This window comes from Tribolium castaneum, chromosome 7 (assembly GCF_031307605.1).
Source record: "Tribolium castaneum strain GA2 chromosome 7, icTriCast1.1, whole genome shotgun sequence".
Lineage (NCBI taxonomy): Eukaryota > Metazoa > Arthropoda > Insecta > Coleoptera > Tenebrionidae > Tribolium > Tribolium castaneum.
In genome coordinates, this window is record NC_087400.1 from 18,451,823 (window position 1) to 18,474,256 (window position 22,434).

General features: G+C 34.5%; 2 long non-coding RNA genes across 7 annotated transcripts in view; one reads left to right on the top strand and one right to left on the bottom strand.

Annotated features, from left to right (window-relative positions):
* LOC107398890 (uncharacterized) overlaps window positions 1-22,434 on the bottom strand; it is a 109,755-nt gene that overhangs the window by 16,800 nt on the left and 70,521 nt on the right. The gene's annotated exons all lie outside the window — the stretch shown is intronic.
* Window positions 2,986-12,034, top strand: LOC107398912 (uncharacterized). 2 transcript variants are annotated; one of them, XR_001575635.2, is made up of 5 exons: window positions 2,986-3,172; window positions 8,145-10,373; window positions 10,434-10,751; window positions 10,806-11,537; window positions 11,604-12,034. It is a non-coding gene; the product is annotated as an uncharacterized LOC107398912 (long non-coding RNA). The 2 variants fall into 2 exon arrangements; XR_010334971.1 differs by having other exon boundaries at window positions 8,145-10,751; window positions 11,604-12,028.

Consider the following 22,434-nt stretch of genomic DNA (forward strand, 5'->3'; position numbering starts at 1 on the left):
CTGCAGTTTATTTTGAACAGTTTGGAAACTGTATCACTCCGAGCCCGTTTATTTGGATATTATACGTGTATAAATGTGCAGCCTTCGAAGCATTTTTCACATATTCTTCATAAATGAGAACCATTGCTAAACATCTTAATACAAAAGTTTCACTAAATTTCATTACAAACTCAGCAAGGTTTGACACTATGTTTGACTTTTTATATTAATGTTGAAGTGTACCACTCTGTATATATCTATTATTTATGCTAAGGCAATCAGAGACAACGTTAGGTTTGATTCATTGCTTAGCAACGGTCACCATCTGGTTGTTATTACTTTCACAAAGTTAATAGGTGCATTTCGAGCCAAAATCAAACACGAATAATTGCAAATTTCGGAATTTGGGAGGGGTCGCTATACCAATATGTCGCGCAGCGACATCATGAAATGGCACGAACGAAGTGAGTGCCATGAGTCCTTAGGTGGTTTTTCAATTTAAATGCCTCTCATGGCCCCGCGAATCAGGTAGGATTTGTTCACATCCACTAGTTTATTCTACTATTTGTGACCAATTTAGCAACATTGCATTTTACCAAATTATTTCATTAAATAACATTGATAAAATTGTGAAATAGCTATGAATGATTAGACCTCTCATTGAAAGTATAAATTACGTTAGTTATTATGCTTTTGAAATGCATGAATAATTTATAACAGCTAATTTTGAGAGAAAATGCGACGTAGGCGTTTTTATATTTTTGAGACAGCTAAAATAAAGTGCTGAGCGCTACATCTCGATTTCGCGAGTCCACTGGATATTTCATGCAATCGTCCACATAGTTTGTGGAAAAAAAATGTTTGGTTTTTGGATGTCGGTGAATATAGCACCAAATATGGTGTCAGGACCATAAAAATTACAGTCGACCTGACTGACAATCGCTGCGTGCAAAGAGAGATGGCACCATTTCCTCACCATTTTTGTTTTCTACAGCCAAGTTCACGCCACGAAAATTATCAGAATAATATTAAATCTTAAATCATTATAAAAACATTAAGAAGATGTCACGCTGACTTGCATATCACATTTTCAGAACATCTCTTGACCATTCTAATGTGTTTCTATTACAAATTAAAACTTAACTGCATTTATTTTCTGCATTTATTATTTTCATATTTACGCAATGCAAACTGATTTTTTCATGCCTTTCCAAACAGCACTTTTGTTTATTTTAACATGAGATCAAGCTCTCTAACAGTGTTTTCGACTGTTAAAAAATCATGTTCCAACAAACACCTCTAGCGACTTAACGAATTTTTTAAATTTTCCTAAAGTTTCTCGATTTTGTAAACTTTTTAACAAATTTGGAAATAATGGTAACCCAAAGCAACCAAAAAATGGCTATCAATAAAAGCAGCCACGCATTTTTGGAACAAAATTATGTAACTTCTGCGTTTGTAATAAGAATTGTTGTGCTTTGTTACTCTAGGGTTTTGATCTGTAAAATAATAAAAATCCTTGTTCGGAGGAATACGTTTGTACAACTGTTTTTTTTTCACAATTGGTTTTATCTTTTCTCTTTTAATTAGTGGAGTTCTTGATAATAGTGTAAATGCAAAAAAATTAAAAATTGTGAATTCTAAAACATTTAAGATGGGAACAAAGAAATCTGAACAAATGTAAACTGTTTTATAACAATAACTTAGATAATCCAGAAACACAATAAAAACATTGATTACCATTTAAATCGACAATTTTTAAAAAAAATTTTGAATTAAAGCTGTGATTTTCTCTCAAGTTCGTTGTTATAAATTATTCAAGCACATCAAAAAATTAATAGCTAATGTAATTTATACTTTCAATGGGAGATCTAATCATTAATAACTATTTTACATTTTTATCAACCTTATTTAAAAAAATAATGTGATAAAATGCTACGTTGGCATTTACATATTTAATATTTAATAGTTACATATTTAATGCGTTTTGGTTTGTTATGTAAGCGAAATAAATTTTTAAATTATAGTTAGTATGCTGTGTCAAATAGTTTTTCGAATTGTTAGTTAAAAAATTTGTATCGTTGATCGTTAATCGACGACATTTACAAACGCAATTCGCATAAATAAAAAACAAAGTAAAGCTTTTATAAAAATTTGTATTAGTATTAGCTGTTTGAAAACTATAAAAATGCTAACGTCGCATTTTCTCTCAAAATTAGCTGATATAAATTATTCATGTACTTCAAAAGAATAACAGATAATCATTAATAATTGTTTTGCAATTTTATTAATCTTATTTAAACAAATAAATCGGTAAAATGTGACGTGGCGTTTTCATCGTTTTGAAACAGCTAATAATTACTTTTTGAAGGAAAACACTAAAAAATAGTCAATAAATAAATAATAAATAACAGTCAAAGGCACTATTAGAGGGTATAAAAACAAACAAAGTTCTATTTGTTAAAGTTCGCAAAATAGAGAAACTTTAGGAAATTTTAAAAAATTCGTTAAGCTCCCTAGGGGTGTTTGTCCAAACATGAATTTTTTTAGTCAAAAGCACAGTTAGAGAGCTTGATCTCCTGTAAAAATAAACAAATGTGCTGTTTGGAAAGAGGGTAAAAAAATAAAGTTTGCAAATTAGAGAAACTTTAAGAAAATTTAAAAAATTCGTTAAGGTTCCTAACAGTGTTTGTCCCAACATAAATTTTTAACAGTCGAATAACCTATTAGAGTGCTTGATTTCCTGCAAAAATAAATAAAGGTGCTGTTTGGAAAGGGGGCGAAAAAAAATAAAGTGTGGAAAATAGAGAAAAATTTAAAAAATTCGTTAAGGTCGCTAGGGGTGTTTGTTCGAACATGATTTTTTAACAGTCGAAAGCTTTTGTTGTTTTTATAATGAATTAATATTATTCTGATAATTTTCCTGGTGTGAACATGACTATAGAAAGGAGAATGGTGGGGTGAAAATGATGCCATCTCCATGCGCGCAGCGATTGTCTGGTCGACTGTAATTTTCATTTCGTTGCAATCTTTACCGACATGGTTATTGGCGGGTTATTGCCGAAAGTGTGGTTATGTTCGGAACTGATTTGTTGTTGGAATAATAAATATGTAGACTTGTGTGCTGCGTGGTAGTGCCGATATAATTTCCAATGGTCCGTAACGTATTTAACAATTCAGCCGGTTTTCTTGGGTAAGTGTTTTTTTTTATTTGTAAAATGTTTAATTTCGAATGCCGAATAAACAGTCCGAGAGCGATATTTTCCAAAAGTATCCTTTGTATCTATCACATGTGATAGAAAGGTAAATTTGTGCGTTTTGGAAACGGGGACGCGTAAGAATCTGGAAAAATACAGCTCTACAAAAAAATAGAACACCACCATCGGACAAATCTAGAGAAATACATAAATTGAGTTTGCTTTGTTTCCAGAAAATTCGGTTTTAAAAGTAAGGTTATATTATCATCTGTATCATCTGGAAATGTCAAAATTTTCACTTTTATTTATGGATTTTGTGTACGTTTTTGCTCTTTAGTGTTATGATTGCATATTTAGGACAGAAAAAACTTCAATGCTATTGTCACTTTCACTTTTACAAACTTTGCGTGCTTCAGTGTTGCCACATGACTCTAATATATCTTTACTCTTTCCACTACTGGAAATTACTCTTTTTTTAGACTAAATTACTTCCGATTTTTCCGAATTATTATGTTACGCACATGTATTAATAAACCACAATGCATTTATTTTGAATTTTTATTTATTTAAAATATATAATAATCTGTATAATAATCTTATAAAAAAACACAAAAACGAAAATTAAATTCTAAAAAACAAAAACATCAGACTTCAGACCTTATTAATCTTATAAAAAAAATCACAAAAAAAAATATATTCTAAAAACATAACATCAGACTTCAGAAATCATACATAACTTACTTGTATATATTTTTATTACATTTAGAGAAATGTTTTTCGTTTGATTCAAAATTGCTACAATTAATATTTTTGGCTGAAAATGAGGACCTAATCATACATACTGCATTGAGGGTATCGTCTCCTAAGCGATTTCTTTTTATTTTTAACATCAGTCATTATTGAAAAAATCCTTTCTGCCTCTGCGTTCCAATGAGGCAATGTTAATATAATACTAGCTAACTCCCCAATATTTTTAAACTTAAACGAACCAGTAAAATCCTTAAAGTTTTTTATTTCCTGTCACATTACATCTAAAGGCATATTTGTTAATCGGTTTCTTTCCAAATCATCAAACGCGAATGGTAAAATTCGCCATTCTAAAGCAACAGCGGATTCGCTTAAAAATTGTTTGTATTTTGTAGGTAACACCTGTAGGTCTTTTAAAACAATCCTATTTTTGTTAAAAACATGTTCAGGTTTCAAAAATTCCATTTCTTTGAATAGTGCATTTGCCAGTGGAAGTCGATTTATTATTTCTTTTGCAAGTGTAATATAAAATTCTAAAACACGAAGTCTAAAATCATGTTGAACATTCTCTGGCAAAGATTTTAAAACAATTTCACATTCTGGACCAGTGTAAACTTCAAACAAAGGCACATAATTATGAGGATGAATTATATTCAGATATTTATCTCCATATGTTTCAGAAAGGGCTGTTCCTTTTACAAAATTTTGACAAATTTCAGTATAAAGTTTTAAAGATAATCTCTGTAGGTCTTGTATGAGTATTATGTTTGATTGGAAGAGTGCATTAAATGAATTCATAAAGTTTAATGAATAATTTAAAAATATAAAGTAACATTTAATGCACTGGTCATTTAACTGTTTCAAAATATTATCTGCTGCTAACAGCTTATGTTCAAATGCTGCTACCTCAAAATAAAGTTTAAGAACTTCCCAGTTTTGCAAAATACGAGAAACACACTCATGCATTGATAACCAACGGGTTGCTGAAGGCTTTAAAATTTTCAACTGTTCTTTGTGTAAGTATTGCTGTATTTCGGCCAACTGGGCGCATTTTTTCGAGCTCCCTGAAATATACGTAGCTATTTGTCTCATTAAATCTTCAGGACCTCTTGGTAACTTCAGGCATGCTTTACTAGCAACAAGTGCTGCCGAATGGCAAATACACTTTAAAAGTATTATGTTAGGAACTTCATTTTTAAGTTAAGAGAAAAACGAATTCTTCTCGCCAATCATTACGTTCGCACCATCACAGGCAAGTCCCACAATGTTATGTAATGGTATATTTGTTGAGTGAAGGCATTCTTTAAAAACCTGATAAATTTTCATTGCACTTCCATCAGTGGCATCCACATGACAAATTTCAAGTAACTGTGTTACTGTTTTATGGAAACCATTAATATATCTCACAAGAACAAATAATTGTTTTGACATGGATATATCTGTAGATTCATCACAAAGTACATAGAATGTTTGCTGAAACAAAATTTTTACTAAAAGTATGACTAGAAAAATTTATAATTTACTGTTCTTAAAATTTCTATTAATTCATCACACTCCACTTTTGCGATGACACTGCGAATTAATGAGGTGCATTTAGTTCGATAAGTTCCATATCAGCAACTACCCGTGAGTCTGGGATGTTTTTTTTTTCAAGATTTCCACGAGATGATCTACTGTGTGGATTGCGACATTATGTTCTGCAAAATAAAATGCTAATCCCAGTTCCAGTTTTTGGACATTAGTCTTATGAATCATGGCTTTCTTCCTTTCGGTTTTGTTAATTGCTATTAATTGATCCACTTGGCGGTTCTGTTTTATACACTTTAAACGTTTTTGATGAAAAGCGCTTTGCGCGTGTCTGATAAGTTGTATTTTTCCGCAAGTGAGCTCCTTGTTGCAACACCCACATTTGCACTTAAATCTGTTAGACGAAACAGGTTTCAACCATTCTCTAAATCTTGTATCTTGCAACCACTTGTTGCAAAATACCTTTTGTTTTGATTTCGATCTAGACACTTCCCATTCTTGCTCATTTTCACTTGAACTCATAGTTAGGGCTAAAAACAGTTTTATTTACTGTTTATTGTCGTACTTTTTTCGCACTACTTTTGAGTACCCACTTGAAAGTATGATATGTCTTACCTTTGTTATGGCAGTTTAATTTAACGCTTCAGATTTGTGGTTCAACTTATGTTCAACTTTCACACGTGTGATATGACTTTCAACTTTGAGGTTATGTTATGATTTATATGGCGGTAAAATACAACATTTCAGCAGCAGCTACAAGTGCACTGGCGCAGGCGCAGACTAGCTGAACATGAAACCACCGCCAGGAAATAACCAACCAAGAACAAGAATTTGAGGAAATGGAGCAATAAAAAAATTAAAAAAGATTTTACTATCTCAATAAAATACAAAAAAATACTCCCCAAAATACATGGATTACTCCTTTACTCTCTTTTATTAAAAATGCTGTTAAAAAAGAGTAATACACCCCCATCTGGCAACACTGGCGTGCTTTTTTGCTTTTTTTAGGGTGAGTTCACCCATGGTTAGTAGAGACATGGTTGCGCCGTTACTTTGTGGAGGAGTGGGAGAACCGCCACGTTGATACGTCACAAGATTACAAACATGTTGTTTACATCGTGTTTTTTATGGTTTTTAATAAAAAATAAGGATTGTAACCCAGTGGTGATGACTCTTTTAGTTAATAGTGTTGTGTTGCTTGATAACAGTGCAGTGAAAAAAAAACAGGAACACCACTAGGAAGGGAATTTCAATTTTGCAGAACCAATAATAATTTGCAGACCAGGGCTTTAAAATAATCCGACCGACTTGAAATTCGACGCACATAAACAACTTAATAATAGCTTTCATTTGGTATTACTTTCAACCCCTTTGATTCAACCCTTAAAAACATCCCCCAATTCAACCTTGCAGACCAGTACTTTAAAATGATCCGACCGACTTGAAATTCAACACATATAAACAACTTAATAATGGCTATCATTTGGTATTACTTTTAACCCCTTTGATTTAACCCTTAAAAATATCTCCCAATTCCCCAGACGTTCGTCACCTCTATTTTAAAATTTTAAATGACACTTTCAATTTTCGGAAAAGAAAGAAAAAGCTTGTCTAACCGTAAAAAAATTGTTGATTTGTTTTTGGGTTGGGGGTAGATTTTGGAATTTTTAGCCATTGGGAATCTTTGATTTTAAGCCCATTTGATTTAAACAAACAACACTTCAATTTGACTTGCAAAGATAGAGGTTAAAACCAACATTACATATGTTTATGTTTAGGTTTCATCCCCTAGTCGCTAGCCACTCCTTTAACATTTTAAATAGCTTCTCCTACATTTTGAATCATTATTAGAAAGAAAAAAATATTAGAAAGAAGGCATAAACTAATCTATATAATTGTAGAGAAAACATATAATTGTAGATTTGTTTTTGAGTTAAGGGTGGTTTTAAAAAGTGGAGGGTACAATTTAAAGTTTATGTTCTTTATTTAAATTAAGTTGGCTTAAAATCAAAGGCTACTAGGTACTACGACCAAAAATAAAATTACCCCTAACTCAAAAACTTTCCATAAGCTAAGTTTTAGCTAATAAATATCGAAGTTTTTTAATATGAACAAAATGGCAATATGTATTTGGACCAAACTGGCTCCAGGGGAGAAACGGCGTATTTTCGACTAGGGGTTGGTATACAAACGTTTTCTCACGCAACAATCTCCTTAAAGGGTGGCACCATATCTTTGGAATAGCCTTGTATACCACAATTTTTATTGTCCCGTAATTATAATCTTCTCCAAGTCAAACAAACATGCATATAAATACATATGAAATTCAAAAGTGTAATCTCGTGACGTATTCGCGCGCCGTCTGCTGATTGGCTAAAAGTTACGGCGCAACCATGTCTCTACTAACCATGGGTTTCACCAACGTAACTGGACGAAATTGAGCAGTTAAATTCTATGCGGTTGTCATTTTTGACATTTTTTTTTTAGAATTACAAAAATTATTTCATATTTCTTCGGGTTTAAATCGATGTTGTGAATGATGGTCGGTGAACATACATAGCTATGGGCGTCGAACTTGATGCTGTCCATAACTTCTTCTTCAGTCATTTGAAAATACTGTTGAGTATTGTAGTCAATAGCCAGGATTTTACTTTTGCTGACTAAAATCCAGTACGCTTTTTCTTCAACTTTTAGTGGAATCGGAGTGACCTTGATCATCATGAAATCGTAGACTTCTGCCATTGCGAAGATCCGAACACATGAATGTAGTTGTCAGTGTGTTGAACTTCTGTCTTCAAGTTGGACGGAAGTTTCTTTGATGATTTCTTCAACTTGGGCTGGAGTGAGGAATTCGTAGATTTGACCATTATTGAAGTGTATTTCTAGCAGTTTCTTGTAATAGTCCATGAATTCGTCTATATATTGTTCAGCTAATCGGTATGCACTTAGCAACTAGATGTTGATTTTGTTTTCGTCGATCCCAAGGTAGTACCACCTTTGCATTTCTTCAAGTGCCTTAAATCCCTTGTTCAACTGTTCCCTGAAGCGATTTAATTTGTTGGTAACCCTGTTCTCAGTTTCACTAACCCTTGACAACACCTGGAGCATGAACTTGGTCTCATGATTCGATGCTTTTATTAGCCCGTGTTGGTTCTTGTCTAGATCTTTAATATTTTTGCAGACTTCGTCGTTAACGCTGAATCAGTAATTCACCTAGTAGTCCTTTCTTCTGACGATCTTTGATAGCTTTGACAAGTCCTTTTTTCTTTTTCTTGAAGGGCACTATAACGTGTTTCTGTTTCAAATTTTCGGATCTGTTCTTTGAGAAAATAATTTTGGTCAAAACCGCATCTTGCTGTCGTTTTTTGTTTTTGACTTATAAACAAAAGTTGAAATTTTAGCGAAATCTAAAAAAATCATATCTTCCTTATTATAATAGATACACATTTGGAACAAATAACATTATCCAGCCATTTTTGTATGATTGTCTTTCAGTAAAATGTTATTTTACAAAAAAAAAATGTCAATCCCAACACCAAAATTGAATCACATCTGCGGTAAAAAAATACATAACATTATCCACGTCACCTTAATTCTACTTCACTAAATCATAAAAAAGTGTAATTAAATGGTAGTGACACATCGTTTTCAATTTTCTGCACATTTTTTATGTAATTAAAATCTGCGATGATCGTATATTTGTTCAATTGAAAATAACTTTAACATAACTTATTTTTATAAATTCACATTTTATACTGTCACGCTATTTTTTTTTTATTATTATTATTACTAAATAGGTACACCGTCTCCGGACTCAGAGGTGGTTCAGGAGAGCCGGAGTCGTGGGTCTAGTTAAGGGCGCCAAGTAGCTTTTTTTTTGTGTCAGCTAGCTACTGAATGCTGATTATGAAAACGACAAAATAAATTTAATTCAAAAATGAAAAATAATAATAATAAATGATAATAATAAATAATAGTTAGTAAATTAAAATGAATTGGGTAATAAGAAACAATATCAAATTAAAAGGCCATTTCACAGCTGTGATATGTTTACATTGAACTTAATTTAATTAAAATTGAATGAAAGAATAAATAATAAGTTGTAGTAAAAAAAAATTAAATATAATACAGAATAATAAATTATGATAAATGAATTAAATGAAGAAACTATCCAGTTGGTAAATGTAGTTGGAAAAATAGAGAAATAAATTTGTACAATAAATCCCGACGGGTGTAATGCCAAAATCGAAGCGGTATACGAATTATGAGATAAGGGGTACTTATCGTTCGATAGGCGAGGTCAATTGGTCCAGGCGTTCCTTTTGTAGGAACTTTGGTAGGCTGGTGTCGAATCAGCCACTTGTAGAACGGGGTTAAATTCTAGATATCCCGATGGGTACAGGTTACACAATGGACTATTTCTGCCTCAGCCAGGGTCCCTGATTTCGAAATGATAAGAATACGGGCGATAAGAGAAATCTTACTTTACCTCTGTGAGGGACGACGAAAAAGAAAGATGCGGTATTTCTGAATAAGTCACTATGTGGTAATTTACGAAACGGTAGGTCCGAAATCCGGAAAGGTAAAAGAAACGATAGTGTAAATTTTCCACGTGGACTAATACAGGAGCTTCTGTACTCGTCGAGGACCGCAGCCGAAAAAGGAAGGTTGTTAGGAAGTCAAACGATTTATCCCTACTCGTTTTCGTGGCGCGAAACGTTGCCCATATCGGTCTATGTAAAAGAAAATGAAAAATTTTGAATTTATCGCAAGGATCCTCCGAGAGCGCGCACTTGGTTCTTGAAAGCCGCATACGAAATTGGTGTTTAACGACAGGTGGAAAAGGTTAAGTTTGTTTACATTTTGAAAATGTGGCTTTGTGCAAATGGACCTTTATTGTGTCGATGGTTAGTTAATAGGGAGGTAAGTGAAAACAATTTACTAATTAATTGAGATGGAAGTTACAGAGTGTGTGCCCTTAAGACAATTTGCACGACTTAAATAAAGGGACAAAAAGGGCATTTAAAACGTACCAAGGAGCCCTACAACTCGGTACGACGATACAAGAGTAACATGAGCACTAAAATTAACCCGGAGGAGATGCTCAGGCTTCTCCGGAGGGACGGCTTGAAATGCTCCGGGACTACCCACTCCTTATAGCCCCATCACGGCTAGACGATACAACTAAATAAGGAAAACAGAGAGGAAACAAGTCTTATCCAACTCTCTCTAAAGTTGGAACTAACGATACGAAAGGAAAACACAAGGAAACAGAAACCAGTGATCAAATACCAGAAGCAGGTAACATGAACAGACAAGGTATGGTAATTCTAAATGTTTTCGTCTGTTTTTTAGTTGAACGAAGATGTTATGTCAACGGTGTTCAAGTGCCCAAGCATCTACGGGACTCCAAAACGCCTCCCGTACCAGCGAAACTATGTTGGATTGATTGTAATTGATTATACGATGTATTAGTGACTATTGCTAAGAGTTTAACAAAATAAGACCGTTACAATACTTTAGTAACCGTTTATAAAATTTCTAGATTATTCATACTTATTATGTGAAATAATTTTTCAATGGCCAACTACTACAAATATTTTAAGTATATTTTTTACCAAAAGTATGTAAAAATATCAAACTGTATTTAGATTGTTTTCAATTCAGTAAAAAATAAGCTTTTTGAAAATGTCAGAGCCAACTATGATTTCTATTTAAAAAAATACAACTTTATGTTATTACAGCTAAACGAATAATTAAAAAAAGCACTGATAACGTTATTTAAATCTTTGTAAAAAAGTACCCGTATAATGTCTTTGTTTCAAACGTGTATCTTTTGTAATAACGAAGATATGAATTTTAAAAGATTTCGCTAAAATGTCAAAATGAAAAATGAAAACAAATAATGATAGCGAGTTGCGATTTTGATCAAAATTATTTTCCCAAAAAACGGACTCGAGAATCTGTCACTCGTTTTTCTCTAAACCTCTTAGTTTCGGAGTTTCCCTATTCGGACATCCAAGATGCAACACCCTGTACATTCCAGGTTTTGGGTACAGCACCTTGTATAGCGGTCTTGCTGCATCCGTAAGTCTTATGATGAAAAGCAGAGCTATGGTCATTACTTTCCATGAGAATCTTGCTTTATTGTAGAGCGAGACGGTGTTGCTACATCTTTTTGACGTCTTCTGATTTTCTTCTTGTTCTTCGTCTTCCCGTGGAAGAGGAATCAAGCGATGAATACTTCTTTTGGCTGGAGCTCAAGTATGACAACTCGTACCACACCATCTCCATCTGGATGAACTTTTTTTTAAGAATTATTATAATCTTAATAAGTTATAAATTATACTTACCTTTGTAATTGTCAGAAGCTTTTTACACCACTTATTAACAACTAAATAAAAATACGATTTCCAAACAGTCTTTTTCTAACTTGGAATATTGTTTAGCGGAGGTAGAAACCTGCTCTGATCGCAGTTTTTCTATTTAAATATAAATGGCGCGGGTGCAATAGCTATTAGACGAAGTCCATAATCATGGACAATCTGTCTTTAGGTGACAAAACAATTCAGTCGCGATAAAAAAAGGATTAATGCAATCTTAAGTTAGTTGCATAGGTTAGCTGATTTCATAGATTATAATTAATCTGTGAAGTTAAGCAGCTCTGACCCCGGTCATTCCTTGGATGGGTGACCGGATAATGCCAAAACATCGCAACTAACTCGTCTTTCGGAGGAGACGTTAAGCCGTCGGTCCCGGTCACTACTAGTGGTCGTTAGGTCAGGTCAGAGGCTGTAGATGCGACCTGAAAACTCTGGCACTTAGGTGATGGCGTTACCACCATACGCATATTTATTTTTTTTTTTTTAATGCAATCTTACATGGTTCTTCACCTTGCAGGGGCGTATTTAAGATTTTACCGCCTATAGACAAAAAATGTTCAATAAACAAGCAAATACTACACGTATTAGTACAAGTTTTTTTAGAAAATCATAATTGTAAAACATTACGCCTATAATATTCATTTCAATTTATTAAAAATCGCAACACCGCATTTTCTCTCAAAGATCTAATAATCAACAACCATTTTACATTTTTACCAATGTTTGTAGATAACGAAAAAAAAAACATACACATTTTGAAGAAGTAAAAAGTAAGAACTTGCTTTTGAACAACACTCAACAGCTGAATTTCCAACTAAATTCAGTGCATGTGCTGAACATGGTGTATAAACTGCCAAAGAATTCAATTCTTTAATTTTTGCTTGTGCTAAGCCATTGTATGTACCAAACATATTACTACCATATCGTAAGATTGCCCCCGGCAATAATAATAATAACAGGTATATTGATCCAACAGAAGTAATTCCATTTATATAGGATCACAATATAATGAATATAAAGATTTACAAAGTACATCACTCATTACAAAGATTAAACAATACAAAACGCAAATTTAAATCATTATATCGGTCTACACAATATGGACTTAATTACACTCACCGGCACAAAATTCGATCCATCATTTGTATTTAATTTTTCTTAATAAAATCTTGTTTTAAACGGCAACAATTTTTTGGTAAGTTTAAAATACACAATTTAAAATAAGTACAAACAAAAACCAGCATAAATTAAACAAGTTTTTTTTTATTTTGCAATTTAACAAAAATAATGCTAAATAAAAAAAAATTAAAGCCTTAATTAAAACTAACAAAGTGGTAAACCTAAACTTTAGATAAAATTCAAACTTAATAAGGTGTGTTGCCTCCTCTTGATTGAATTACTGCTGCCATTCTTCTTGGCATTCCCTCAATGAGGTTTACAATCGCTCTTTTCCAAATCGCTTCCTTCCAAATTTGAGTTACTACGACATTTAACTCTCTTAGAGTTACTGGAGCAGGAACTCTGCTACGAATTTTTCTTCCCATCATGTCCCAAAGGTGCTCAATGGGATTTAGGTCTGAACTGCGCGCTGGCCATCTCATCCGCGAAATCCCAACCTCATCAAGATATGTATTCACGATGTGTGCAGTGTGGGCACGTGCATTATCATGCATGAAAATAAAGTTTTCACCAATAAATGGTGCGTAAGGCACCACATGGGGTTCCTAAATGTCCCTTATGTATCTATCAGCAGTCATTGTTCCCCTATCTACAATGACTAATTCGGTGCGGGCTTCCAAACTAATGCCACCCCACACCATGATGGAACCTCCTCCAAAATTCACCCTTGGGACAATGTTACACTGAGCAAATCTTTCCCCTGAGCGTCGCCAGATTCTATGTCGTCCATCTGGAGAATGAAGACAAAACCGCCACTCATCAGAGAAGAGAACCCGAGAATTAACAGCTGTTGTGTCCCTATTTCTCAACACTTGTGTGAGAAAATGATCATCTCGAGCTGTTGTACATCGCCTTCTTCCGGATCCAACTCTCCTAGTGTAGCTCCCAGTTTCCCGAAACCGTTCTACAGCTCTCTGCATCCTGCATCTTGAAACCCCAAGAACTCGAGCTGCGTAATAGTGTGATCGTCCATCTTGAACTAAAGCAATTGCTCTAGCTGCGTCCGTTGAATTTAAAACCATATTTTCTCTTAGAAAACCAAATTACTTCTATACTTACACAATAGTGACACTTATCCACAGATATCACGATAAACGAGGATAAATTAAAGTTAAAAAAAATAAAAAAGTTAAAAAAAACTTGAATTTTTATCATGTTCTCATTTTTTTGTTTTTTGGTCTTAACAGTGGTTAGAAATATATCTTATTTCTACCTGAAAGTTCTCTGACTGAAATAAAAAAAAACCTAATTCGTTTTTGAGAAAATTAATTATGGATCGATTTTTTTGCCGGTGAGTATATTAATAAAAGTACTTAATGGCATATTAAATATATCACCATGTTTGTGTAAAAAATTATAATTTGAGCACATTAACATTACGAAAGAATACATATGTTGTCTTGAATTCGATAAAGGATTTTTTAAGCATACAGAAATTTTGCTATATATCACCATGTTTGTGTAAAAAATTATAATTTGAGCACATTAAAATTACGAAAGAATACATATGTTGTCTTGAATTCGATAAAGGATTTTTGAAGCATACAGAAATTTTGCTATTGACACGTTGGACATTAAAGCACAAACATGAGAGCATGAAAGAACAGTTATTAACATTATTATTTATTTTATTAATTTATTTTATTAATAACATTATTATCATGTTCAGTTAATGTAGACAAAACCGCATTTTTTAGTTCTTTAGCTTTGTATCCTATTTTGCCAACAAATTTTAAAAATCTTTCAACTGGAACTCCGCTAAAAACATATCGAATAATAAAAGATAATTGATCAACATGTGAAATATCAGGTGTTGAGTCAACTATAATTTAATCATATTTAGACGATTTTATCTGATTAATACTTTCAGCAATAACTTTATCTGACATAATTTTGATAAATTCTTCGTAAGTAGCAAATGAAAGATACGAAGTGCTGCCTTTACCTTTATTACCAAATTTTGAAATGTGTTCAGCTAAAAAAGGATCAAATTCAGCAATTAATTGTAAACACATCATTTAGTTGCCATTATGTACGGATCCAAATTGATCATCTTTGCCTCGTAAAGGAAGGCCCTTTATTGCCAATGATTTAACAACTGCTACAACTCTTTTTAAAACATTCCGCCAATAGTTTTGCTCGTGTTCCAGTTTAGTAATCAGCTGAGAATTAATTCGGGATTTTATATTGCTTCGATTTTTGACATCAAGTAATGCCTTCCTATGTTCTAAAGAATTTTCATGTTGATTTAAGTAACTATATATTTTCAATCATTTACACCTTCAGAGCTAAATTGGGACACGGTGGTATTATTGTATAGTCCGCACGGTGCACAAAACACTTTTCCCTTGCTTTTTGAATAAACTAAATGATATCGATTTTTTGTTTCACCATTTTTTAAATATCTTTGAAAAACATTTTTTTAAATGTTTTACTCCATCTTTATATGTTCTTGCTCATTCTGTAAAATCACCGTCATCGTTTTGTTGCAAAAATCCGTGAACAGCAATATAATCCCGGGTAGTTTCATTAATTATCCATTCTGCAGGATCACAGCTCACACTCACTACAATATTTTTAGAATCTTTTTATTTCACTTAGTTCACTACTATCACTCTCAGCTGTCTCTTCAGTTCCAACAATTTTTGTCGAACATTCAATTATTGATAAACTTTGCGTAGTTTCAAAGTCTTTTTCACACTCATCAATTTTTGAAGAACACCAGGGTAACGAACTTTAAGTGTCTTGATCTGGCACGCACTTTTTAAGAAAAGGTTTCAATTTTTGATGTTTATCAACTACTTCGGATAGTTTTTCAAGTCTTTCTTTAGCTTGTTTTTTTATATTGTGCACCACTTAACTTTTTTCTGACAACCCCCCCCCCCCATAACTTAACTAAAACATTATTTGTGTTTGCGACGAATAAAGCACATTTGCCGTTTTGTTTGGTCTATTTATGCTGCTTATCGGCGCCGCAGGTTGTTTAAAATTTAATACCACATTTATACAGGGTGTCCCAGAAAAAGTGTAGGAGCCGTTTACCACAAATTCCTATGTTAGTTCTAACAAGAAAATTGAAAGAATAAAAAATATTCAGGGCCTAATAGTTTTTAAATTATAAAAGTTTTAAATTGACCAATCATCAATAAGATGCAAATTAAACTTGTAGGTGTAGTTTAAAGAATTTTGCTGTTTGTTGGTAACAAAAAAAAAATTAAAATTGTATTTATTTGTTTGGTCAACTTTACAAACTGTCTAGAAAATTGTCACTAATGTCATATGAAGTAATGGCTTGTCATAGTTAATAAATCATAAAGAAACGTTATTTCTAAGAATGTTTGCGCCCTATAAGTACAGTGAGATGCATGAGAAGCTTATGAAGCAGCACTGGAAGGATTTCGGGATTATGCTAGACGTTTCCTTCAAAGAAATCAGCTTTCCGCAAATAATCACTATTTTTACTTTTGGGAGAGAGAACAAGGCGAACTGTGTATTTAATAGGAACTTTTTTTGAACTACAAGAACAAGATAACTAAAGGAATTGCTCAAAATGCCTTCCTTCCATTTCGATGCAATGCGCGGCGCGTCTAATTAAACTTCGTGAAGTATTTTGGAGCATTTGCGGTGTAATAGTTGCTAATGCCTCAACTATCCTCCCATCCAATTCTTCGACACTTTCAACTGGCTCAGAGTAAATGTAGTCTGTCAAATGGCCCCAGAAAAAAAAATCAAGAGGCGTTAAATCGGGGGATCTTGCTGGCCAATTTATGGGCCCCCCGCGTCCTATTCATTGGTTAGGATACGTATTGTTTAAAATCTCTCACATTTAAAGCAAAATGTGGGGGGGCACCATCATGTTGGTACCATTGAGGTAATTGTTGCAGTGGTATATAATCTATCAGTTCCTGCAAATTGTTTTGCAGCATATCTGCATACATTTCCGCATTCAGCGTACGTGGTAATTCAATCGGCCCTATCTAAAAGTTTACTTGTCCAAAAAACAAATTAAATGTAATAACTTGTTCTCACTATACGATCTCCTAAAATTCTGGCCCATAAATTTATGCTAAATTTGTACTGAAAAGAATTTGGTGTAATGACATGAGGATTTTGATCTGCCCAAAAATGGTTATTATGAATGTTAAAAACTCCTTCCCGCGTGAAAGTTGATTCATCAGTAAACATTATGGTCTTAACAAAATTTTGATTTTCCGCATGTTGCCTCAATAACCATTGGCAAAATTTCACTCTTGCCGCATAATCTTGTGGGTGCAGGTGCTGCACACGCGTATAGTGGTAAGGGTGTTGCCTATTTTCTTTGAGAATTCGTTGGATTGAATTCCTAGATACGCCATGAAGTCTAGAAACTGTGCGGATGCTAGTGGTTGGATCTTGGAAAAAAGCCTCTGTCACTTGCTCCTCAGTTTCTGGCGTTCTGGCTCGTCGTCGCGCTCCAACAAGACCCTTTTTTTGGGGCAACAAAGATCCTGTCCGTCTTGTGCTTTCTACCAAACGCAGGAAGGCATTTGCGGACGGTTGTGTTCTTTGAGGAAAGCGCCTGGCATATTCCCTAGCTGCTTCATTAGCGTTGCGATTGCATTGCCCATAAATGATTAGCATTTTACAATACTCATCGGGTGCAAACATTCCTAATTCTTAGTATTAAGATCAGACAAACCGTTACTTTATGTGACAGCTTTCTAGACAGTTTGTAAAGTTGACCAAACAAATAAATGCAATTTTATTTTTTTGTTACATAGAAACAACGAAATTCTTTAAATTATACCTAATACACAAAATTAATTTGCATTTTATTCACAATTGGTCAATTTAAAACTTTTATAATTTAAAAACTATTAGTCCCTGAACATTTACTCTTTCAATTTTGTTGTTAGAACTAACATAGGAATTTCTGGTAAACGGCTCTTACACTTTTTTTGGGACACCTGTATTCGTCAGCAATTCGGAAGTAAAATTACCGTTGGGGGCGCCACTGAACTAGGTCGAAAACAGTAACCATAAATGGCGGGAAAATGTTTATTTGGATATTTTAATAAGCGTTGTATGAAGTTTGAGGCTTCACAATTATTGCATTGCCTATGCGGAATGACTATTGTATCTTTGGAGCAAGAAACGAATGTTGACAAATTAGAGATGACGGGGAAAACATGAATAACGAATAACTGTTTAGTTCACTTTCTTTATTGGAAAATTGTTACAAAGACTTTAAAAAGCCTACTTTTTGGTATAATTTACGTTTAAATGTATCAGCAGTTGTTAATCTTAAATGTAGTTTTATAGATTTACCGAAGTATTTCATGATTTTTTCAGTGGAAAAATTCTAACCTAAAATTGACACACTTTACTAATTTATTAGTTTCTTGAGCCCAACTTTGTGTTCGCTGTGATCCATTACTTACAGTCTGTAATTAGACAACTGTTTAATAACACTTTGTAATCAATATTTAAATCTTTTCCACCTTTTATCCACTTTCATATTCCAATAATAAACACTTTATACCACGAAAAACCGCAGAACCAAAGTCAGAGCTAGTATTTACCCCACGTACTTTTAAAGTGATTCTCTCTAATGTAAGTAATTAACACAATACACGCAAAAGTGTTAAACAATTCATTAAATGTCAATTAAATGTGGAATTACGAAAATTTCGTTACTGTTTTTGACATAGTTCAAAAGTCATCACCAGAGGGCGTCTAGTTAATTTTATTTCAAAAGTCACTAGATTTTAAAGTAGCGCAATGGGCTGCCATATTGTGTCCAGCGCTGGCGCCAAATTTAAATTGCTCAAACAAAAATTTATTTAAAAAAGTCCAACTCAATGAAAATATTGCCAAAGATATAACATCCTATCCCAGTAATTAGTACCTAAATTAAAGGTGTAATAAAAGCATACAAGTTGCTGTTAAATATGTGAAATTTATTTAATATTTTTACAAGCTTCTCGCATGCCCAAACTGCGGCTGCTGTTAGTCTCCCCGCAATTAGCAATTTGTTTTGATTTGTCCCGCAAGGAGAAATAAATCCTACATTTAACAAAAACTTTAAGGCAGTTATAAATTATGTTGTGGCAAGAAGGTATCTCTGGTAGTTGTCCAACTTCTTCCAGAATCGTTGTTACCAATTGATGCCGATCAACAACATTTGCAATGACGTTGCTTTCAAGGCGCCTGTATAGTATTTCGCAGTGACAGAAATAGTTGAATAATTCTTCACTGGGGAAAGCAAGAATATTTTCTTTGTACTCACGAAGCCCAGTAAACAAACTGAACTATTTTTTTCCATAAAGCTTTCTCGATCTGGGGCCAACAACACCGTAAAATAGTTTTCGCAAACCTTATATTGGGTGCGAACTTTGTGCAGAACAGCACCCACTAAATAATATAAAGCCGCTTTAGCTGTGTCGGTTAAATTATAGGCACCATTCCCATCAAAACTGTTGGAAATGTGTTCTTCTATTGTGGTTTCAACATTCGCAGACACTTTCGACAGCGTATCACAATAACTGATAAGATGACGATGATCACTTGTAGAGTAACTGCCATTGCTGACATCACCTTCAAATTGTGAAAGGCAAACGAGTTGTAGCATAACTTTAAATTCACGTGCATACGGTACAGGTTGCCGATGCCGAATTTGTGAAAACAGATTTTTGAGGGAATCTTGTGTAAATCGTCCTTATAGCAAATATTTAAAGTTTGATTCTTTAAGGCCATGGAGATAAATGTGTTGCAAATCGATGGCTGTTTGTGTAGCTAACAACAAACCAGTCTGGTAAGGTTTCCATGCACGGTCATCCACTGTGATGCGACGAACAATATTTATAAACGAATGGAAGAACGAAATGATCTCATTATATTCTTCTTCGGTATGATGTGAATGTCGTCTTTCAACCGTTGAATGGCAATTGCATTAGAGCGAGCTTGGTCACATACAGTGGCCACGCCCTCTAAACCAATGTCTTGTAAAGCGGCAATGACGATTTTGACTTGTGCAGCAACGGCGTCACCTGTCATACCACTGTTAGTGAACTGGTAACATATCGGTTGCTTCCACTTTTTGCGAATGCCTCTTGCCATAAAAACCATTACGTGGTCCGCGAAAACGGTAAATTGCCCTCTTCTGAAGTTTTGAAACCATCTATCCTGTCATTTTTCTTGTTATAGGATAGCCCAGGTTCGATGGACATTTCATCAAACACAACCGTACACACTCGGTCGTGCTCGTTCATTTTCTGTACAGCCTGTTCCAAAGACGTCAAAATTGCTGGATTTACTCCAGCTTCAAACGGTACCTTCTCCAATAACTTCCTAGGGTTTTCCGCGAGGGCAATGCAAAGGTTTTTTTCAGCAACTTATAGCAGGAGGGACTGTGCTTTAACAGAGACAGTGCAAATATTTTGTCTTCCATAGAAAATCTTCTTCCCCTGCTCTTTTTTAATTGCAACCGCAACTGCGACGTCATAAAGTGGAGGGCAGTGACATTGATCTTCCTCTTCAAAAAATCTCCACTCTCATAAAACTGCTGCCCCGTCTTCAGTTTCTTCCTGTTCGACGCATTTTCTTGTTCTAAGCGCCTAGCCGTTTTGCTCAAATCGGAAGCTATTTTGTACAGCCGATGAGCTTTGGGACACAAGTCGCTGGCCCTTGTGACTGCCACCGCTTGCAGCAGCTTTCCTGTAAGAATATAACCACAATGGTAATGCAGACGTTCACAGTGTAAACTCCTGGGTGAATAAATTGGGAATTTTTCTATAGGTCTCTACCAGATTTCGTCTGCACCTTGTAAGTTGTATTGCAACCAAATGTATGCCCCAACAATAGATTTATTCTGTGAATACTGATCCCTACTGATGTGACTATTGACGTGACCATAAAATATGCCCATATGATGCACATGACTCCGCATTATTTGATATCTGTGAAAATGTACTTCCATATAGTTAAACCCGCATTGATTCTAAAGCAACATGCGCCACATACCTGACTACACACACACTACAATTAATTTAATGTCACCATGCACAGCGGTCACGCAAAGCGGTACATACCGGGTGTCCCAGATTGATTTGCCCACTGACTTTCTCAGAAATAGTGTATGATATAATTATTAAAAAAAACATACACGTTAAACAGTTTGGCATTTGCTCCTATTGAGACTTTTTTGATGTGCGTAGTCGGGCGCCGCCCCCAACTAATTTTTTTTATGGACTGTAACGGTCTTATTTTGTTAAACTCTTAGCAATAGTCACTAATACATCGTATAATCAATTACAATCAATTCAACATAGTTTCGCTGGTACGGGAGGCGTTTTGGAGTCCTGTAGATGCTTGGGCACTTGAACACCGTTGACATAACATCTTCGTTCAACTAAAAAACAGACGAAAACATTTAGAATTACCATACCCTGTCTGTTCATGTTACCTGCTTCTGGTATTTGATCACTGGTTTCTGTTTCCATGTGTTTTCCTTTTGTATCGTTAGTTCCAACTTTAGAGGGAGTTGGATAAGACTTGTTTCCTCTCTGTTTTCCTTATTTAGTTGTATCGTCTAGCCGTGATGGGGCTATAAGGAGTGGGTAGTCCCGGAGCATTTCAAGCCGTCCCTCCGGAGAAGCCTGAGCATCTCCTCCGGGTTAATTTTAGTGCTCATGTTCCTCTTGTATCGTCGTACCGAGTTGTAGGGCTCCTTGGTACGTTTTAAATGCCCTTTTTGTCCCTTTATTTAAGTCGTGCAAATTGTCTTAAGAGCACACACTCTGTAACTTCCATCTCAATTAATTAGTAAATTGGTTTCACTTACCTCCCTATTAACTAACCATCGACACAATAAAGGTCCATTTGCACAAAGCCATATTTTCAAAATGTAAACAAACTTAACCTTTTCCACCTGTCGTTAAACACCAATTTCGTATGCGACTTTCAAGAACCAAGTGCGCGCTCTCGGAGGATCTTTGCGATAAATTCAAAATTTTTCATTTTCTTTTACATATACCGATATGGGCCACGTTTCGCGCCACGAAAACGAGTAGGGATAAATCGTTTGACTTCCTAACAACCTTCCTTTTCGGCTGCGGTCCTCGACGAGTACAGAAGCTCCCGTATTAGTCCACGTGGAAAATTTACACTATCGTTTCTGTTACCTTTCCGGATCTCGGACCTAACGTTTCGTAAATTACCACATAGTGACTTATTCAGAAATACCGCATCTTTATTTTTCGTCGTCCCTCACAGAGGGACCCTGGCTGAGGCAGAAATAGTCCATTGTGTAACCTGTACCCATCGGGATATCTAGAATTTAACCCCGTTCTACAAGTGGCTGATTCAACACCAGCCTACCAAAGTTCCTACAAAAGGAACGCCTGGACCAATTGACCTCGCCTATCGAACGATAAGTATCCCTT